Below are 20,061 nucleotides of genomic sequence, written 5' to 3' on the forward strand. Positions count from 1 at the left end.
CTGAGGGCTCTGTTCTGTTCCATTGGTCTATATCTCTGTTTTGGTACCAGTACCATGCTGTTTTGGTTACTGTAGCCTTGTAGTATAGTTTGAAGTCAGGTAGCCTGATGCCTCCAGCTTTGTTCTTTTGGCTTAGGATTGTCTTGGAAATGCAGACTCTTTTGTGGTTCCACATGAACTTTAAAGTAGTTTTTTCCAATTCTGTGAAGAAAATCATTGGTAGCTTGATGGGGATGGCAATGAATCTTTTAATTACCTTGGGCAATATGGCCATTTTCACGATATTGATTCTTCCTATCCATGAGCATGGAATGTTCTTTCCATTTGTTTGTGTCCTCTTTTATTTCATTGAGCAGTGGTTTGTAGTTCTCCTTGAAGAAGTCCTTCACATCCCTTGTAAGTTGGATTCCTAGGTATTTTATTCTCTTTGAAGCAATTGTGAATGGGAGGTTCATTCATGATTTGGCTCTCTGTCTGTTATTGTTGTATAAGAATGCTTGTGATTTTTGCACATTGATTTTGCATCCTGAGACTTTGCTGAAGTTGCTTATCAACTTAAGGAGATTTTGGGCTGAGAAGATGGGGTTTTCTAAGTATACAATCATGTCATCTGCAAACAGGGACATTTTGACTTCCTCTTTTCCTAATTGAATACCCTGTATTTCTTTCTTCTGCCTGATTGCCCTGGCCAGAACTTCCAACACTATGTTGAATAGGAGTGGTGAGACAGGACATCCCTGTCTTGTGCCAGTTTTCAAAGGGAATGCTTCCAGTTTTTGCCCATTCAGTATGATATTGGCTGTGGGTTTGTAATAAATAGCTCCTATTATTTTGAGATACGTCCCATCAATACCTAATTTATTGAGAATTTTTAGCATGAAGGGCTGTTGAATTTTGTCAAAGGCCTTTTCTGCATCTATTGAGATAACCATGTGGTTTTTGTCTTTGGTTATGTTTATATGCTGGATTACGTTTATTGATTTGTGTATGTTGAACCAGCCTTGCATCCCAGGGATGAAGCCCACTTGATCATGGTGGATAAGCTTTTTGATGTGCTACTGGATTCAGTTTGCCAGTATTTTATTGAGGATTTTTGCATCGATGTTCATCGGGGATATTGGTCTAAAATTCTCTTTTTTTGTTGTGCCTCTGCCAGGCTTTGGTATCAGGATGATGCTGGCCTCATAGGGAGGAATAATTTTAAAAGGAGCTCTTGGCCAGGCGCATCGGCTCATGCCTGTAATCCCAGCACTTTTGGAGCCCTAGGTGGGCAGATCACTTGAGGTCAGGAGTTTGAGACCAGCCTGGTCAACATGGTGAAATTAAAAATACAAAAAATTAGCCAGGCGTGGTGGCACGCGCCTGCAGTCCTAGTTACTCGGGAGGCTGAGGCATGAGGCTCCCTTGAACCCGGAAGGCAGAGGTTGCAGTGAGCCAAGATTGTACCACTTCACTGCAGCTTAGGTGACAGAGCAAGACTCTGAATCCTAAAAAGTAAAATATAATAGAGCTCTGTTTCCAGTCAACTAGGATAATCAGTTGTTTTTTTAAACCAATTGGATAAAATTTGGGTAAAATTTAAATATATGGCGTCGACCAGGTATTTTAACATTTGCCTTCAAGTTTGTAAACCATATACTTTACTTGTATCTGCTGGGAATAACTGTTTCATATAAATCTCTACAATTCAGACAGGACATAGAAAAGCTTGTTCTTAGTATAGAACTTCATGAAGTTTTTGTTTCTCCAAAAGGAAGGAGAGTCATTGACATTTTCATAAAAAATTGGTTCAATTAAATTGACTAATACTTTTTACAATATAATGTCTATCCCAGTATAATCATAGAGCTCTTGTGGCGATTCCTCAGGGATCTAGAACTAGAAATACCATTTGACCCAGCCATCCCATTACTGGGTATATACCCAAAGGTCTATAAATCATGCTGCTATAAAGACACATGCACACGTATGTTTCTTGCGGCACTATTCACAATAGCAAAGACTTGGAACCGACCCAAATGTCCATCAATGATAGACTGGATTAAGAAAATGTGGCACATATACACCATGGAATACTATGCAGCCATAAAAAATGATGAGCTCATGTCCTTTGTAGGGACATGGATGAAACTGGAAACCATCATTCTCAGTAAACTATCACAAGGACAAAAAAACAAACACCGCATGTTCTCACTCATAGGTGGGAATTGAACAATGAGAACACATGGACACAGGAAGGGGAACATCACACTCCGGGGACTGTTGTGGGGTGGGGGGAGGGGGAGGGATAGCATTAGGAGATATACCTAATGCTAAATGACGAGTTAATGGGTGCAGCACACCAACATGGCACATGTATACATACGTAACAAACCTACACATTGTGCACATGTACCCTAAAACTGAAAGTATAATAATACTAAAATAAAATTTAAAAAATCATAGTTCCTACTAACCCTATAAGAAAACAATATAAATTTATTATTTATATGAATCATGAATTTTAACAAGCAACATTTCTTTTTTTCTACATTCAAGTAATCATTTTCCTAATTCAGATAAATGACAAGCCCTCCTATAGATTTTAAATAGAAAAAGTCACGGAATCGCCCTTGATAAGAAATTTTCCAAACTGCTTTCTTAAGATATTTTATACATCTTGTCTTTGAGATCCTAGTCTCAGTTCAAACAAATATGTTACTTTTAAAAATGATTTCTTAGAAATTTGGGGAATTATTAGGAGAGAGATACCACTGATGTAGAGGAAACTATAAACAAATTTATATAATATAAAACATGAATATTCCCTTAGACTCTAACGTTATGCACAAACTGCATTGGCTTTTTAAAAATATATAAATAATAGGAAGCAGTTGAGTGAAAACAGTCAAACTGAGCATGTAGAGCAGCTCTAACCCAAGGGGATATTAAATAGGGCACATGTACAAAGCTATACATTTTTAGATAAGAAGAGGATTCTTCCCTTTTAGCACATAAACATGTTTGGCCCAGGGCAGAGCAAGAGAATGACACACTTGGTCTTTTTCTCATAAACAAAGGTCTTGCTATTTCACCTCCAAAGCAATTTTCTAGGCTATGTTTTTACTATTTTTGAAATGAGAAAGAAAGATTTCTGATGTAACCCTGAAAGCAGGAGAACTGTTTTTTGCTGCAAGCATAGTGTATTATCAATTTGGTGTGAAGCCTGGAGAGCACGGAAAGGATCACTTCTTAGTGCAGAGGGGAGAAAGTTCTGAGTTTGCACAAATTAGTACTGTTTTCATTGTTTATAGAAGATGATCAAAAAATTCATAAATTTCAGAAAAAACATGGAATCAGAAATTGATGTTTTATTTTCTTCTATGTTACTTTAGCTGGATATTTTCAGCCATTTTCAGGATGGTTGATATTATTAATTTTATATTCATAAAATCATTGACCTTAAGAAGCTTTGCTCTAATAGAAACTTCATTCTGTTTTTCCATCCAATCAATCGAGAATCAATCTAGTTAATCAGCAAGCAACTAGTAGGGGTCTGTTCTATCCCAGATGAACTCTAGGTATAATTCCTAAACAATGCAATCTTAATATACAAAGGAGGTAATATAAAAGAGCCTGAGGATATTGGCAAGCATGTAAGCCTATGCAAATTATGCAAGTTCCATCTATTTTAAAGTGCTGTATTGTGCTATATAAATGTATAACCATATGTTACAAAACCAAAATCAGGACCCATGTTCCAGTAAATTATTTTTGTGCCATTATTGGATATGAGAAACTTCCTGGGAAAGGTAGTTTAAATGCTGTAATGATGGAGCTTTTTAGGGTATTTAATGGTTTATGGGGACCGCAAACAGATATTTGAAATTAGTTTTGTCTCCAAAAACCCGAGATAAAAACTTATTTGGAAACTCAGATATAATAAATAATAAAAACCAGACTATTACTTAGGTATTTATATTGATAGACTATTGGAAAAGATTTGTTCTTATTTTTCTCTATGTTAGTAAAAAATTTACCCTGGATAAACATTTGAGAAACTGTATGTTGAAAATAATTTAATATGATGTGATGTGCATATTAAGCTTGATTTTGCTAGCAGATAAAATTTTGGTAAACAGAAAAGATAAGAAGATGTTTCAGGTTAGAAAAATGAAATGTTTTAATAAACAGAATCAGGACAAATTTTGGCACATTTGTAGGATTATGAGAGGGTGAAACTATTTGAGCAAAAAGTACATATTATAGATTAGTGGGCATGAAGAACCATCAGCAAAATAAAGCCAGGATTATGGAAGGCTTGGAAAACCAGACAGTCTAGGCATGTTGGATTATCTGGATTATTTAGATACTCCTATTGCAGTAAGGCATAGAGTCAAATATAAAGTTGTCATGACTATATTTCTTAAAAGGTGTACTAATGATAGATAGGTATACTTAGTTATGACTATACTTTGATACTGTTCTAAAATTTGACATCTTACTTTTCTAATGATTTAACATATAGAAACTACTTCTTTTCCTTCTCCTCCTCCCCCATCTCCTCCTCCCTCTCTGTCTCTGCCTTTGTATTTCCACACACACATATACGTGTGCTCTCAAGAAAGTTGATTAACCTCACGTGTGTGTGTGTACACACACACACACACACACACACACATATATGGAGGTCAATTAAACTTGGCTGAATATAAGAAAATGAATTAATGGCCAGGTGCAGTAGCTCAGTGCTGAAATCCCACCACTTTCGGAGGCCAGGTGAGATGATCACCTGAGGCCAGGAGTTTGAAACCAGCCTGGGCAACATAGTGAAACCCTGTCTTTACAAGGAATTAAAAATTAGCTGGTGGTGGTGGCAATGCCTGTACTCAGGATGCTGAGGCAGGAGGATCGCTTGGGCCAGGAGTTCAAGGCTATAGTGAGCTGTGGTTGCCCTACTGCATTTCAGCCTGGGCAACAGAGCAGAGACTCTGTCTGGAAAAAAAAAAAAAAAGAAAGAAAAAAAAATGAATTATTTTACTATGTATTTTTAATTTTTCCTATGATACTATGATTTTCTGCCTTGCTGCTATCATCTAAAAATGTTTTTAAGTTATTGGACAGAAATGAATCCCATCCTAAGAACTGGAAGATGGTGAAGGAAACTAGTATGTATGAAGCAAAAGCTACTTGACAGTCACTGATCTGGATGACTTATATGCGCACATCAATTCAACTTTCTAACCAACTACGGGAGTGAATATCCCCATTCTACAAATGAGAATATTGAAAACCAAAGAGGTTAATCAACTTTCTTGAGAGCACACAGTAAGAAAATGTCAGAGGCCTATTCGAATACAGATCTGTCTGGCTCCAAAACCCATATTCTTTTCTCTGTATAAATCTTTATTCAAACAAAATACTGCCACCATAGGGTCAGTGGCCAAGAAGATTAAAACTGCATTGGTCTTTTCAATCCCACATCTGTTTGAAATAATTCAACGAAGTATCTTTTTGTTTCACCCTTCAATTATGGACTGTAAAACAGTCACCTGTTGATTTATTTAACGGAAAAAAAACCTATTAAAATTCTTCTTTGTGCATAAAAAGCTGTAAGATACACCAGAAATCTTAGATCCCATGACTCTGTTGTTTGTAGTCAACAGAGAATATAAACTACAGGCAGTTTTCCTAATAATAAAAAGTGAAAGTAGTGTTTCTGGAATAAAAAAATAAAAAATTAGCAAAATAGAATTGGTTTTCTTTATTCTATGCTTCTCTGCCATCCACATTTAGTGCTAATTCTATCTGAATAGTGGAAAGTACAAATGAAAAATCACAGTCTAATCACATGCTGGCCTTACGTTACCCCAGAGTCAATTTCCTGTACAATATATGCTTCCGTTATTCACTTTGCCCCTGCCTATGTATCAGCCACTCCTTTAACTGATAGTTTATTAAGGAAAAGAAAAGTTAAGCTTTTCACAGCTCTTTTGTTCTATGCAGTAATTATCCTTCTTGCCTCATTCACTTAACCCAATTACTTCTGTTCCTTTTCTTAGAGAAATAATATCAACTAGCTTGTCCTACATGGGAGGACCTGGTTGAAGCACACTGCAACTTCTGACTTACATATTCCTTGTACTTAACGCTATAAGGCTAGTTCTCTTATCGTCCCTTCTTTACCCATGTGGCTTCTGCAGCATAAAGTGATTATGGAGTAGGGATTTGAACCTATACACTGTGACTACAGTCCACATACTTAACCCCTGCATTGTGCCATTCGATGCCAAGAAGGAATTTAAACTGTTCTGCCTCGTTTTTACTAGTAGTAAAATGTGGATAATATTTTCTAAATTTCAGAATCATCAGGATTAAATTAGATCATTTATGAAGGGGATTATCGTAGTATCTAAACAAAGCATTTTCTCAATAGTTATTATATATTCTATATAATTCTATATATTAAGTTTACTTATATATTTATTACAAGTAAACTATAACATATATTAATTATTATAATCATTGTCTTCTTCATCATTGTGATGTGCCTATCTCCTATTATGGATATCTTTTGGACAGGATTTTATTTATTTTGTACTCAAAATGCCCGGTACAGCATCTTAAACTTAGCAGCTAGTTAACACCTATTTGTTGAGCCAATAAGAAATACACAAATTACTTAAGTAGCGTCATGTGTTTCAAAAGCTTGTTTTGAAATTACTTTGAACTTTCCATGTCATAAATAAACATATGTGGAATGAAAGAATTTTGACTCCCCTTTACCTTTCTTAAAATGGAATATGCCACGTGTTCTATAATAAAGGATGAAGAATGGTAAATTTTGATCATGAAATTAATTGAGAATTGCTGAAAGTCAGTGAACATATAAAAACATTCCTGTTGATATTTTCTACAACAGATCTCCCTGACAGTACAATCTTTAGAGACTTTCACAGATATAAAGCCTGGATATTTATTTCACAATGATTGCAAGAAAATATATATTTTGTCGGAATGAAGTATAAACTGCTGTAATGTTTTTCCTGAGAGTATATTAATTCAAGGAAGCTACTATCACATGATTGAGTCTATTTCTAAAACCTTGATGTACTGGTAGCTCAACATTTAGCACATATAAATACAACTGCCAAATAATCACGTACTATATTATAAATGACATATATAACTGATAATTGTCTAAAGCAAAGGCAGTCTTAGTTTGTACATCTAGAGTGAAATCAATGAAAAGGGGCCTGCGAAAGAGATTGTTATGGTGGCATAATATTGAAATTAGCAAACAAATTTAAAACCACCTGATTTTTTTCCTATTGTGATTTTTCCCCTCAGTTACAGTCTCATTCAAGTCTAGAATTTCTCTTTAATGTATTTTTTCATCCTATTACTCATCCAGTTTCTTAATTATCTTGTTCTCTTCAGTGTTCTATAGTGGAAATGGCATTTATTAGCTTGTACAATAATTTAACAAATATCTGAGTGCCCACTAAGTAGTTGGACTTTGAAATAAGACATTCGTCTACCACATAGCAGCAATGTTATTATAAGGGATTTTTCTTTTCTAAGACCTGACTGTCCTTCTCTTTCTTCCCTCTCTCACCTCATTGCCGTCCCTCGCTAACTCCCTCTCGAATATTCTTACATGAACAACAAACATGTGCAATAAGCAATCATTTTACAGAGGACATTTGAACAATTTTAGTACTTTGAACAAAACAGCATGATGAATAATCATCTTTCTTAAAAGTGAACTTTAAAGAAGCTATTGAAACCCAGGAAACACACATAAGAGACTCAATTTCACAGATAATGAACCGATATTTATAGTTAATCGCATCTTTTAATGTGAATCTCTCTGTTTGAATGTAAGGCATTAGACCATGTCAAAAAAAAATGGGCCTACTAATAAACACTTGATGTCCTAAAATAAATCTTTTTTCCCTTTTTCTCCTAAGCAGTGTTCAGCCTGATAAGGAATACATGATTGGTGCAACCTTAGCATCGTCTTCTTACCATCAGGGACATCTTTGAATATGTAGAGAAATATATACTGATTAAGAATACAACATGAAGTACATATTATTTTCAAAAAATAAGATTAGGTGAACAGGGGAGGAGATCATAACTCTGCAACATGACTTGTTTTATAGCCTCTAGTACAAGGGCTGGTTTTTCTACACAATCTAGGCCGTTCAAAGAATGGACGTATAGGAATTTCAAAAGACTGCCACAGTAAAACACCACAGATCAAATGACTTAATCTAAACATTAAAACATCGTTAGAGATATAAGAATAGATCTTCTTATCAGGAAAGATCTGGAACTACCAAGTAAGGGATTGAGGAAGGAGTAGGAGGATCAAATTGCCATGATACAAGCAGGTCTGCACAAAGCGAGAGTGATGAAATATTGGATCCAAAGAATCAGTGGAAGAATGTGGCATGCATCCTGCAATATGGTCATATGCAGATAAAAAGTAATATGTATTACTCTTCCTATATGCTTAGTCGTTACGCTCTATTTTACCATATGCTCACTACTGTTGAGGGCTTGCCTACTCACTCCTGTGGTCGGAGTCAGCACCACATAAGATGGTCTATAATATGAGCTTAAGGGATGGCTAAGAAAGATTCTCTGATTTTAAACACCTCTGCTGAGATTCTGTCTTCCGTGATTCAATTATTTGGGTTATTAAGCGAACTGCATTAGCATACAATACAGTTGGAATGGTTAGCATGTAATAATAATAATGCAAACTAACATTTGTACAGCTTTCCAATTATAAAGTACTTTCTCATTTTTCATATTAATACAGTAGATCTAGATTATTTTTCACTTTGTAGATGAGGCAAGAGTCCAGAATAATTACGTAACTTGTCCAAATTCATGTAAATAACACATCTTAGAACCAACCAAACAATGTAGGTAAATAGAAATTCTCAAGAATTATATTTAAAAGGAAGAAAAATTATGTTTTATTTTTGCTCAACTAATTGAACCACTGTATTTATTTTAATAAAGACTATAACATGGCTTTATATTTGATGTTGAATCACTGAAAACATTTTTCAATATATTCAGCAATAAAAAATATACTGTCACTAATATCATTCAATAGTGTTCCAAAAGTTCCATAAAATGCAGTAAAAAAGAAAATGCAGTAGAAATGAGATCACAAATTATCATTGCAGGTAAAATAATTGTCTTCATTGGGAAACAAAAATAATCAACTGAAAAGCTATTCTATCAGTCTCCAAACTGGTTGATTACAAGTATACACAGAAAAATCAATATATGTCACACTATTCAAGAGGATGATTAAAGACCTACATATAAATAGCAAAACTGAAAAATTAGGTGAAAATATTGAAGAAAATCTTTGACTTTCAGTAGATAATTCCTTCTTAAAACACTACGTAGACTGGTGTGTGATTAAATCAAAATAGGCATGTGTAATTAAATAGACTGATATGTGATTTAAACATATGACTAAGTCAAAACATAAATAATATTCAAAAACAAGTATACTGTGAAAAATATCTGTGATATAGAAAACAGAGAATAGATTTAAAGAAAACCTTTGCATGTAAGATAGTAAATGAGAGTACAGACTTTCTAGCCACCCGCAGGAGTCTGAATCCCAGTTCAGCTACTTATCAGCTGTATAACCTTGAGAAAGTGTTTCAACTTCTCTAGGCTCAGTCTCTTCATTTTGCAGAATAGAAATAGTAATAGTACCTACCTCATAGAGCTGTTATAAGGTTTAATAAATTCATACTTTTCAAGCTGTTAGAACAGAACTTGGCACATAATAACCACAATGTGTATTTGTTAAATAAACTAAGCCACTAAGAAAATGAAAAACCTACTAGAAAAATGACAACTCTTAGAAAAGGTCATATGAGTAGCTAGTAACAATATAAAGACATGCTCAGCCTAAGCTAGTAATAAGAAAAATGCAAGGTAATACTCTATCAGACTGACAATAAATTTAAAATGCTGACAATATTTTGATATATTAAATATTGTCTCAGATGGAAGAAAGAATAATTTGGAAGTGATTTTGGCAGTTTCTATTAAAATTTAAAATGGTACAAAATTTTACTACCTAAGAGAAAAACTGGCACATTAAAAAGTACAAAGATACAAATAGCATTAGAATTTGTACTAACAAAACAATGAAAGCTAACTCAAATGTCCAAATGGCAAAATATAAAATGGTACATTCAGGATATTACATACTGTGCAATCTTGGGAGATGCTATTCACATCCATAACATTAGAATGTAACTTAATGAAGGCCCAGCACTTTGGGAGGCCAAGGTGGGTGGATCACAAGGTCAGGAGTTAGAGATCAGCCTGATAAACATGGTGAAACCCTGTCTCTACTAAAAATACAAAAATTAGCCGGGCGTTGTGGCACGCACCTGTAATCCCAGCTACTCAGGAGGCAACGAACAGCAACCCAAAGTCAAAAGCTAACTAGGAAGGAAAAATCTCATTCCTACAACTACAAATAACAGAATTTTATCAACTTGAATGAACTTGGAATCAGATTATTTCACAGACTCAGGAGTCTGAGGCAGGAGAATTGCTTGAACCTGTGAGGCAGAGATTGCAGTGAGCCGAGATTGCACCACTGCACTCTAGCCTGGGCAACAGAACAAGACTCTGCCTCAAAAAAAAGAAAAAAAAAGAATGTAACTTAAGAAAAAAATCAAGTAAAATTAAACAATAAAACCTCACTGATTAACATGAAGGAAGACTTATTAAATGAAGGTTATTCTATGAATATTCAACAGTAAAGATAGACTTTCTCCTCTAAATTAATGCCATCTCAATTAAAATAGTCATGTTAATATTGACTTTGTAAAATGTTTATAAAATTTATCTGTAAAAAATAGGAATAGTTTCTTTTGCTGTGCAGAGTGAACAGGCAACCTACAGAATGGGAGAAAATGTTTGCAATCTATCCATCTAACAAAGAACTTAATAGAATACACAAAGAACTTAAATTTACAAGAAAAATCAAAAAGTGGGCAAAGGATCTGAACAGACACTTTTCAAAATAAGACATTTATGCAGCCAACAGACACATGAAAAAACGCTCATCATCAATGGTCATTACAGAAATGCAAATCAAAACCACAATGAAATAACATCTCATGCCAGTTAGAATGGCAATCATTAGAAAGTCAGGAAACAGATGCTGGAGAGGATGTGGAGAAATAGGAAGGCTTTACATTGTTGGCGCAAGTGTAAATTAGTTCATCCATTGTGGAACACAATGTGGTGATTCCTCAAGGATCTAGAACCAGAAATACCATTTGACCCAGCAATCCCATTATTGGGTATATACCCAAAGGATTATAAATCATTCTACTATAAAGACACACGAACAGGTATGTTTATTGCTGCACTGTTCACAATAGCAAAGACTTGGAACCAACCCAAATGCTCATCAATGATAGACTGGATAAAGAAAATGTGGCACACATACACCATGGAATACTATGCAGCCATAAAAAAGGATGAGTTCATGTCCTTTGTAGGGACATGGATGAAGCTGGAAACCATCATTCTCAGCAAACTATCACAAGAACAGAAAACCAAACACCACACATTCTCACTCATGGGTGGGAGTTGAACAATGAGAACACATGGACACAAGGAGGGGAATGTCACACACTGGGGCCTGTCAGGGGGTGGGGGGCTAGGGGAGGAATAGCATTGGGAGAGATACCTAATGTAGATGATGGGTTGATGGGTGCAGCAAACCACCATGGCACACGTATACCTATGTAACAAACCTGCCTGTTCTGCACATGTACCCCAGAACTTAAAGTATAATTTTTAAAAATAGGAATAAAAATTACGAAGATAAAACTTTTAAAGGAAAATAGATTTGGAGGATTTGCACTGCCAGGTATTAAAATGTATAATAAACACACAACAATGGCAACAGTAGAAGAGGTGAATGGTATTGTCATTTAACTGAATTAGTTTTCTGTTGCTACTGTGACAAATTACCACACACTTAGTGGCCTAAAACAACACAAATTTGTTGTCTAGACCTCTGTTCTAGAGGTCAGAATTTCAAACTGAGTTTGCTAGACTAAAATCAAGTATTGGCATACTGTGTTCCTTCTGGAGGCTTTAGGAGATAATGTATTTCCTTCCTTTTTTGGCTCCTAGAGTCTCCCTACATTCTTTGACTCTTGGACCCTTCCTATATCTTCCAAGCAAGCTTCTTCAAAGCCAGCATCTTCGAATCTCCACGGCTTCATTTTGATACTCTATATTTATTCTCACAGCTTCTCTATTAAGGAACCTTGTGACTACACGGGGCCCATCTGGATAATCCAGGTCAATAGCCCATCTCAGTATCCCCTCCTTTTCTTAATTACATCTATGAAGTCCTTTTTACCTTGTTTTGATGTTCTAGGGATTAGGGGTGAACATCTTTTGGGGTCATTATTCTAGTACCTGCCAAATTACACCCCAAAATTTGTTTTTAAGAACTTTTTTGTAAATAGCATATGACTGTAAATAAATATGAAATATGAATATTAATTATAAATTTAATATGAAACATAAAATATGTAGTAGCCACCACCCCATCAAGATAAAATTCATTCCTCTCATTTCAAGAGTTCTGTCATGCACCATGTGAGTCAACTTCTTCCACCATCCCTAGGCAAACACTGATTAAATTTGTCTTTCTAGCATTTCATAAAAATACAATCATAGAGCATGTACTCTTTTTTATGTCTTGTCTCTTTCATGGAGCAGACTGTTTTACAGTTTAAGCGTTGTTATATGTATCAGTAGTCTGTTCTTTTTTATTGCTGAATAGTATTTCACGGTACAGATTTATCATTGCTTTACTCATTGTGACAGGCAGACTTCTATGAATGGCTCCCAAAGATGCTCACTCTTGTAAAAATTCCCTCCTCTTTGAGTGTAAGTGGAACCTGGGCATATGAGGAGATATCACTCTTACAATTATGTTGCATTCCATGGCAAAAGGGCGTTATTTCAGAGAGTCAAATTGATGCACAGGAGTCCTTTAAATGAAGGTTTTTAGTGGCTGGCTTACAGAAGTCAGAGATTTAAAATGCAAGGGGGGTGAACTTACCATTGCTATCTTTAAAGAAGGAGTAAACATATACCATGGACTTGGGGTAGCTTTTAGGAACCAACAGCAACCCAAAGCTAGCTAGGAAGGAAAATCCTCATTCCTACAACTACAAAAAAAAAAAAAAAAAAAAAAAGAATTTTATCAAGGACTTGTATGAGTTTGGAAGCAGATTCTTTCACAGACACTTCAGATGAGAGTCCATCCTTGATTTTGGCCTTGTGAGATATTAAGCAAATAATTTAGCTAAGTCTGTCTGGACTTCTGACCTACAGAACTATAATACGATATACAGATAGATACTGCTTTACACCAGAGTTTGGGATAACTTTTACGCAGCAATCGTAAACTAATACACTCACTAACCTGTTAATGGATATTTGAGTTGCTCTCAGTTTGGGCTATTGTAAATAAAGCTACAATAAACTCTTTGTTTTAATATTGTTTTTCATTTTGCTTGGATAGATATGTAGAAATGGGATTGCTGAGTCGCTCTGTAAGAGTATGTTTTTCTCTATAAAAAATTGCCAATCAGTGGTTGCACTGTTTTGTATCCCCATCTGCGATGCAAGAGAGTTCCAGTTATTCCACATCCTTGACAACACTGTATTGTCAGTGTTTTTTATGTTAGGCTTTTTTTGTGGGCATGTAGTAAGGATCACCATGACATTCTAAAGGAGGAAAACTTTACCTCCACCCTCTTATGGTCTCCAAGTAGGCCAGAGGATTTAGTTGGCATAAAACAGATTAACAGGAAGAAAAACTCTCTAAAGAAAATCTATTAAAATGTACAGAATTTTACGTGTGTGGGAGTACCCATAGGAAGATGAAGACCCAAAGAAGCAGTTAGAGCTGAATGTTTACATACTAAATTGGACAACAAGTAGTAAATTGTGAAAACCTGACAAAACACAGGGACATGGGCTAGGATATTTAATTATGGAGAAGTGACTAGAGATATTGAGGGTTAGTTTACCAAGGTTGCTTTGTGCAGATTTTCCTTGGCCTAGACTCCCCATCTTCGGTGATAAGAGTATCTTTCTTCCTCCTGATATAGGGATACTATCTTTTACATGGGAGTTTCATCTCTTGCTTTCAAGAAGAAAAAGGAAGATCAGATTGCCCTTGTTGCATCTACTATTTTCTTAAGTGCCTCTAACTCAAAATGATTCTTATGCCAAAACGGAATATTTGGGCCACCTTTCAAAATGATTACTATAAGTCTTTAATTTTAGCATCTTTTCATGTACTTATTGGACATTTGTATGTTTTATGTGAGTATAATTTCATATTCTTTTATTATTGAATCATGAGTTTATACAGTTTTAATACATGGCCTTTGTCAGGTATACTGTGAATATAATTTTCCAGCTTCTAGCTTGTCTTTTTTTCTTAATGTCTCCCAACGAGCAGAAATTAAAAACTTCAATAATTTTAAAATCATTAAAGTCAAATTTTTTATTTTTTAAATTTAAGGTTAGTATTTTAGTGTATCCTTGCCTTAGAAATCTTTACCTCCCATAAGACTGGGAATATTTTCTCCTATATTTCCTTCAAGAAGTTTTAGAGTTTCACAGTTTGTACGTTATACAGTTTGTGTGAAATTTAGTGTCTTTCGCCAGGTATGTTAGGCAGGATTCTAAGTTTTCCCTGAAGATTTCCCATCTCCCTCGTGTACACAGCCTACGTAACTCTTGGATCTGTGAACCTGATAAACTTTACTCTTGTTAAGTTATGTATGTGGTACAGTTGACTCAAAAATAAAGAAATTATCCAGTGAGTCCAACCTGATCACATGCATACTTTAAAAGCAAAGAGTTGGGGGGGGTAAAAAAAACAGAGTTGGTTGGTGCTGGCAAAATGGCAGAATAGGAACAGCTCTGGTCTGCAGCTTTCAGTGAGACCAATGCAGAATGCAGGTGATTTCTGCATTTCCAAAGGAGGTATCCTCTTCATCTCATTGGGACTGGTTAGAGAGTGGGTGCAGCCCATGGAGGGCAAGCAGAAGCAGGGTGGGGCATCCCCTCACCCAGGAAATGCAAGGAGAAGAGGAGCTTCTCTTTCCCAGCCAAGGGAAGCCATAAGGGACTGTGATGCCTGGCCGCCCCCGGGGTACTATGGTTTTCCCACAGTTTTTGTAGTTCACAGACCTGGAGATTCCCTTATGTGCCTATACCACCGGGGCCCTAGATTTCAAGCACAAAACTGGGCAGCTGTTTGGGCAGACATCAAGCTAGCTGCAGTATTTTTTTTCTCCCCCCATACCCCAGTGGCCCCTGGAACTGGGGCAAAACAGAAGCATTCACTCCCCTGGAAAGGAGTCTAAATCCAGGAAGCCAAGTGGTCTCACTCAGTGGGTCCCATTCCCAAAGAGCCCAGCAGGCTAAGAACCACTGGCGTGAAATTCTTGCTGCCAGCATAGCAGTCTGAAGTTGGCCTGGAATACTCAAGCTTGGTCAGGGGAGGGGAGTCCATTATTACTGAGGCTTGAGTATGCGGTTTTCCACTGACAGTGCTACGGAGACTGGAAGGTTTGGACTGGGCCAAAAACAACACAGTGCAGTAAAGTGGCTGTGGCCAGATTGCCTCTCTAGATTCATCCTCAGTGGGCAGGGCATCTCTGAAAGAAAGGCGGCAGTCCCAGTCAGGGACTTATAGATAAAACTCATCTCACTGGGATAAAACATCTGGGGGAAGGGGTAGCTATGGGTGCAGCTTCGGTGGACTTAACCATTCCTGCTTGCCAGCTCTGAAGAGAGCAGCGGATCTCCCAGCACAGCACTTGAGCTCTACTAAGGGACAGACAGCCTCAAGTGGGTACCTGACTCCCGTGCCTCCTGACTGGGAGACACCTCCCAGCAGGGGTCAACAGAAACCTCATGAAGGGAGAGCTCCAGCTAGAATCAGGCCAGTCCCCATCTGGGATGAAGCCTCCAGAGAAAGGAGCAGGCAGCCATCTTTGCTGTTCTGCAGCCTCTGCTGGTGATACCCAGGTAAATAGGGTCTGGAGTGGACCTCCCCCAAAATGCAACAGACCTGCAGAAGAGGAGCCTGACTGTTAGAAGAAAAACTAACAAACAGAAAGCAATAACATCAACATCAACAAAAGCAACCCTCACACAGAAACCCCATTCAAAGGTTAACTCCAAGATCAAAAGTAGATAAATCCGCGAAGATGAGGGCAAACCAGAGCAAACAGGCTGAAAATTCCAAAAACCAGAATTCCTCCTCTTCTCCAAATGATCACACTCCTCTCCAGCAAGGGCACAAAACTGGACAGAGAATGAGTTTGACAAATTGACAGAAATAGGCTTCAGAAGATGGGTAATAACAAACTCCTCTGAGCTAAAGGAGCATGTTCTAACCCAATGCAAGGAAGCTAAGAACCTTGACAAAAGGTTACAGAAACTGCTAACTAGAATAACCAGTTTAGAGAAGAACATAAATTACCTGATGGAGCTGAAAAACACAGCACGAGAACTTCATGAAGCATATAAAAGTATCAACAGCCAAATTGATCAAGCAGAAGAAAGGATATCAGAGACTGAAGATCAACTTACTAAAATGAGGTGTGAAGACAAGAATAGGGAAAAAGAAAAAGACTGAAAAGGAACCAATAAATCCTCCAGGAAATATGAGACTATGTGAAAAGACCAAACCTATGATTGACTGGGGTCCCTGAAAATGATGGGGAGAATGGAACCAAATTGGAAAACACAATTCAGGATATTATCCAGAACTTCCCCAACCTAGCAAGACAGGCCAACATTCAAATTCAGGAAATATAGAGAACACCACTAATATACTCCTTGAGAAGAGCAACCACAAGACACATAATCGTCAGATTCTCCAAGGTTGAAACAAAGGAAAAAATGTTAAGGACAGCCAGAGAGAAAGGTCAGGTTACCTAAAAGGGAAGCCCATCGGACTAACAATAGATCTCTCTGCAGAAACCTTAAAACCCAGAAGCGAGTGGGGGTCAATATTCACCAAAGAATTTTCAACCCAGAATTTCATACCCAGCCATCTAAGTTTCATAAGTGAAGAAGAAATAAAATCCTTTACAGACAAGTAAACGCTGACAGATGTTGTCACCACAAGGCATGCCTTACAAGAGCTCCTGAAGGAAGCACTAAACATGGCAAGGAAAAACCGGTACCAACCACTGCAAAAACACACCAAAATATAAAGACCAAAGACACTATGCAGAAATAGCATCAACTAATGGGCAAAATAACCAGCTAGCATCATAACGGAATCAGATTCACACATAACAATATTAACCTTAAATGTAAGTGGGCTAAATGCCCCAATTAAAAGACACAGACTGCCAAATTGGATAAATAGTGAAGACTCATTGCTGTGCTGTATTCAGGAGACCCATCACACATGCCAAGACAGACATAGACTCAAAATAAAGGGATGGAGGAATATTTACCAAATGGAAAGCCAAAAAAACACAAACAAAAACAAAAACAAAAACACACACAAAAAAAACAAAATAACACCAGGGGTTGCAATCCTAGTCTCTGCTAAAACTGACTTTATACCAACAAAGATCAAAAAAGACAAAGAAGAGCATTACGTGATGATAAAGGGATCAACACAACAAAAAGAGCTAATAATCATAAATATATATGCACCCCATACAGGAGCACCCAGATTCATAAAACAAGATCTTAGAGACCTACAAAGAGACTTAGATTCCCACACAATAATAGTGGGAGATTTTAAAACCCCACTGTCAATATTAGACAGATAAACAAGACAGAAAATTAACAAGGTTATTCAGGACTTGAACTCAGGTCTGGACCAAGCAGACTTAATAAACATCCACAGAACTCTCCACCCCAAATCAACAAAATATACATTCTTTTCAGCACCACATAGCACTTATTCTAAAATTGACCACATAATTGGAAGTAAAACACTACTCAGCAAATGCAAAAGAACAGAAATCAAAAACAGACTCTCAGACCACAATGCAATCAAATTAGAACTCAGGGTTAAGAAACTCACTCAAAACCACACAACTACATGGAAACTGAACAACCTGCTCCTGAATGACTACTGGGTAAATAACAAAATTAAGGCAGAAATAACGAAGTTCTTTGAAACCAATGAGAACAAAGACACAATGTACTAGAATCTCTGGACACAGCTAAAGCAGTGTTTAGAGGGAAATTTACAGCACTAAATGCCCACATTAGAAAGTGAAAAAGATTTAAAATCGACACCCTAACATCACAGTTAAAAGAACTAGAGAAGCGGGAGCAAACAAATTTAAAAGCTAGAGGAAGACAAGAAATAACCAAGATCAGAGCAGAACTGAAAGTGACAGAGACACGAATAACCCTGCAAAATAATCAATGAATCCAGGAGCTGGTTTTTTGAAAAGATTAAGAAAATAGACCGCTAGCCAGACTAATAAAGAAGAAAAGAGAAAATCAAATAGACACAATAAAAAATGATAAAGGGAATATCACCACTGATCACACAGAAATACAAACTACCATCAGAGAATACTATAAACACCTCTATGAAAATAAACTTAAAAATCTAGAAGAAATGGATAAATTCCTGGACACATACACCTTCCCAAGACTAAACCAGGAAGAAGTCGAATCCCTGAATAGACCAATAACAAGTTATGACATTGAGGCAGTAATAACCTACCAACCAAAAAAAGGCCCAGGACCAGATGGATTTACAGATGAATCCTACCAGAGATAGAAAGAGGAACTGGTACTGTTCCTTCTGAAACTATTTCAAACAATAGAAAAAGAGGGACTCCCCTTTAACTCACTTTATGAGGCCAGCATCATTCTGATTCCAAAACCTGGCAGAGACACAACAAAAAAAAGAAAATTTCAGACCAATATTGCTGATGAACATCGACGTGAAAATTCTCAATAAAATACTGGTAAAGCAAATCCAGCAGCAGCAGCACATTAAAAAGTTTATCAACCACAATCAAGTCGGCTTCATACCTGGGATGCAAGGCTGGTTCAACAAATACACAAATCAACAAATGTAATCCATCACATAAACAACCGATGACAGAAACCAAATGACTATCTCAATAGATGCAGAAAAGGCCTTCGACAAAATTCGACAACCCTTCATTCTAAAAACCTCAATAAACTAGGTATTGATGAAATGTATCTTAAAATAATAAGAGCTATTTGTGACAAACCCACAGCCAATATCATACTGAATGGGCAAAAACTGGAAGCATTCCCTTGAACATCGGCACAAGACAAGGATGCCCTCTCTCACCACTCCTATTCAACGTGGTATTGGAAGTTCTGGCCAGAGCAATCAGGCAAGAGAAAGAAATAAAAGGTATTCAAATAGGAAGAGAGGGAGTCATATTGTCCCTATTTGCAGACAACATGATTGTATATTTAGAAAACCCCACTGTCTCAGCCCAAAAACTCCTTAAGCTGATAAACAATTTCAGTAAAGTCTCAGGATACAAAAATCAAAGTGCAAAAATCACAAACATTCCTATACACCAATAACAGACAAACAGAGAGCCAAATCATGACAGGATTCCCACTCACAATTGCTACAAAGAAAATAAAATACCTAGGAATACATCTTACAAGGACCATGAGGGACCTTTTCAAGGAGAACTATAAACCACTGCTCAAGGAAATAAGAGAGGACACAAACAAATGGGTAAACTTCCCATATTCATGAATAGGAAGAATCGATATTGTGGAAATGGCCATACTGCCCAAAGTAATTTATAGATTCAATGCTATTCCCATCAAGCTACCATTGACTTTATTCACAGAACTAGAAAAAAAAACTTTAAATTTCATATGGAACCAAAAACGAGTCTGTATAGCCAAGACAATCCTAAGCAAAAGGAACAAAGCTGGAGGCATCATGCTACCTGACTTCCAACTATACTACAA

The sequence above is a fragment of the Hylobates moloch genome, unplaced genomic scaffold, assembly GCF_009828535.3.
Source record: "Hylobates moloch isolate HMO894 unplaced genomic scaffold, HMol_V3 SCAFFOLD_12, whole genome shotgun sequence".
Taxonomy (NCBI): Eukaryota; Metazoa; Chordata; class Mammalia; order Primates; family Hylobatidae; genus Hylobates; species Hylobates moloch.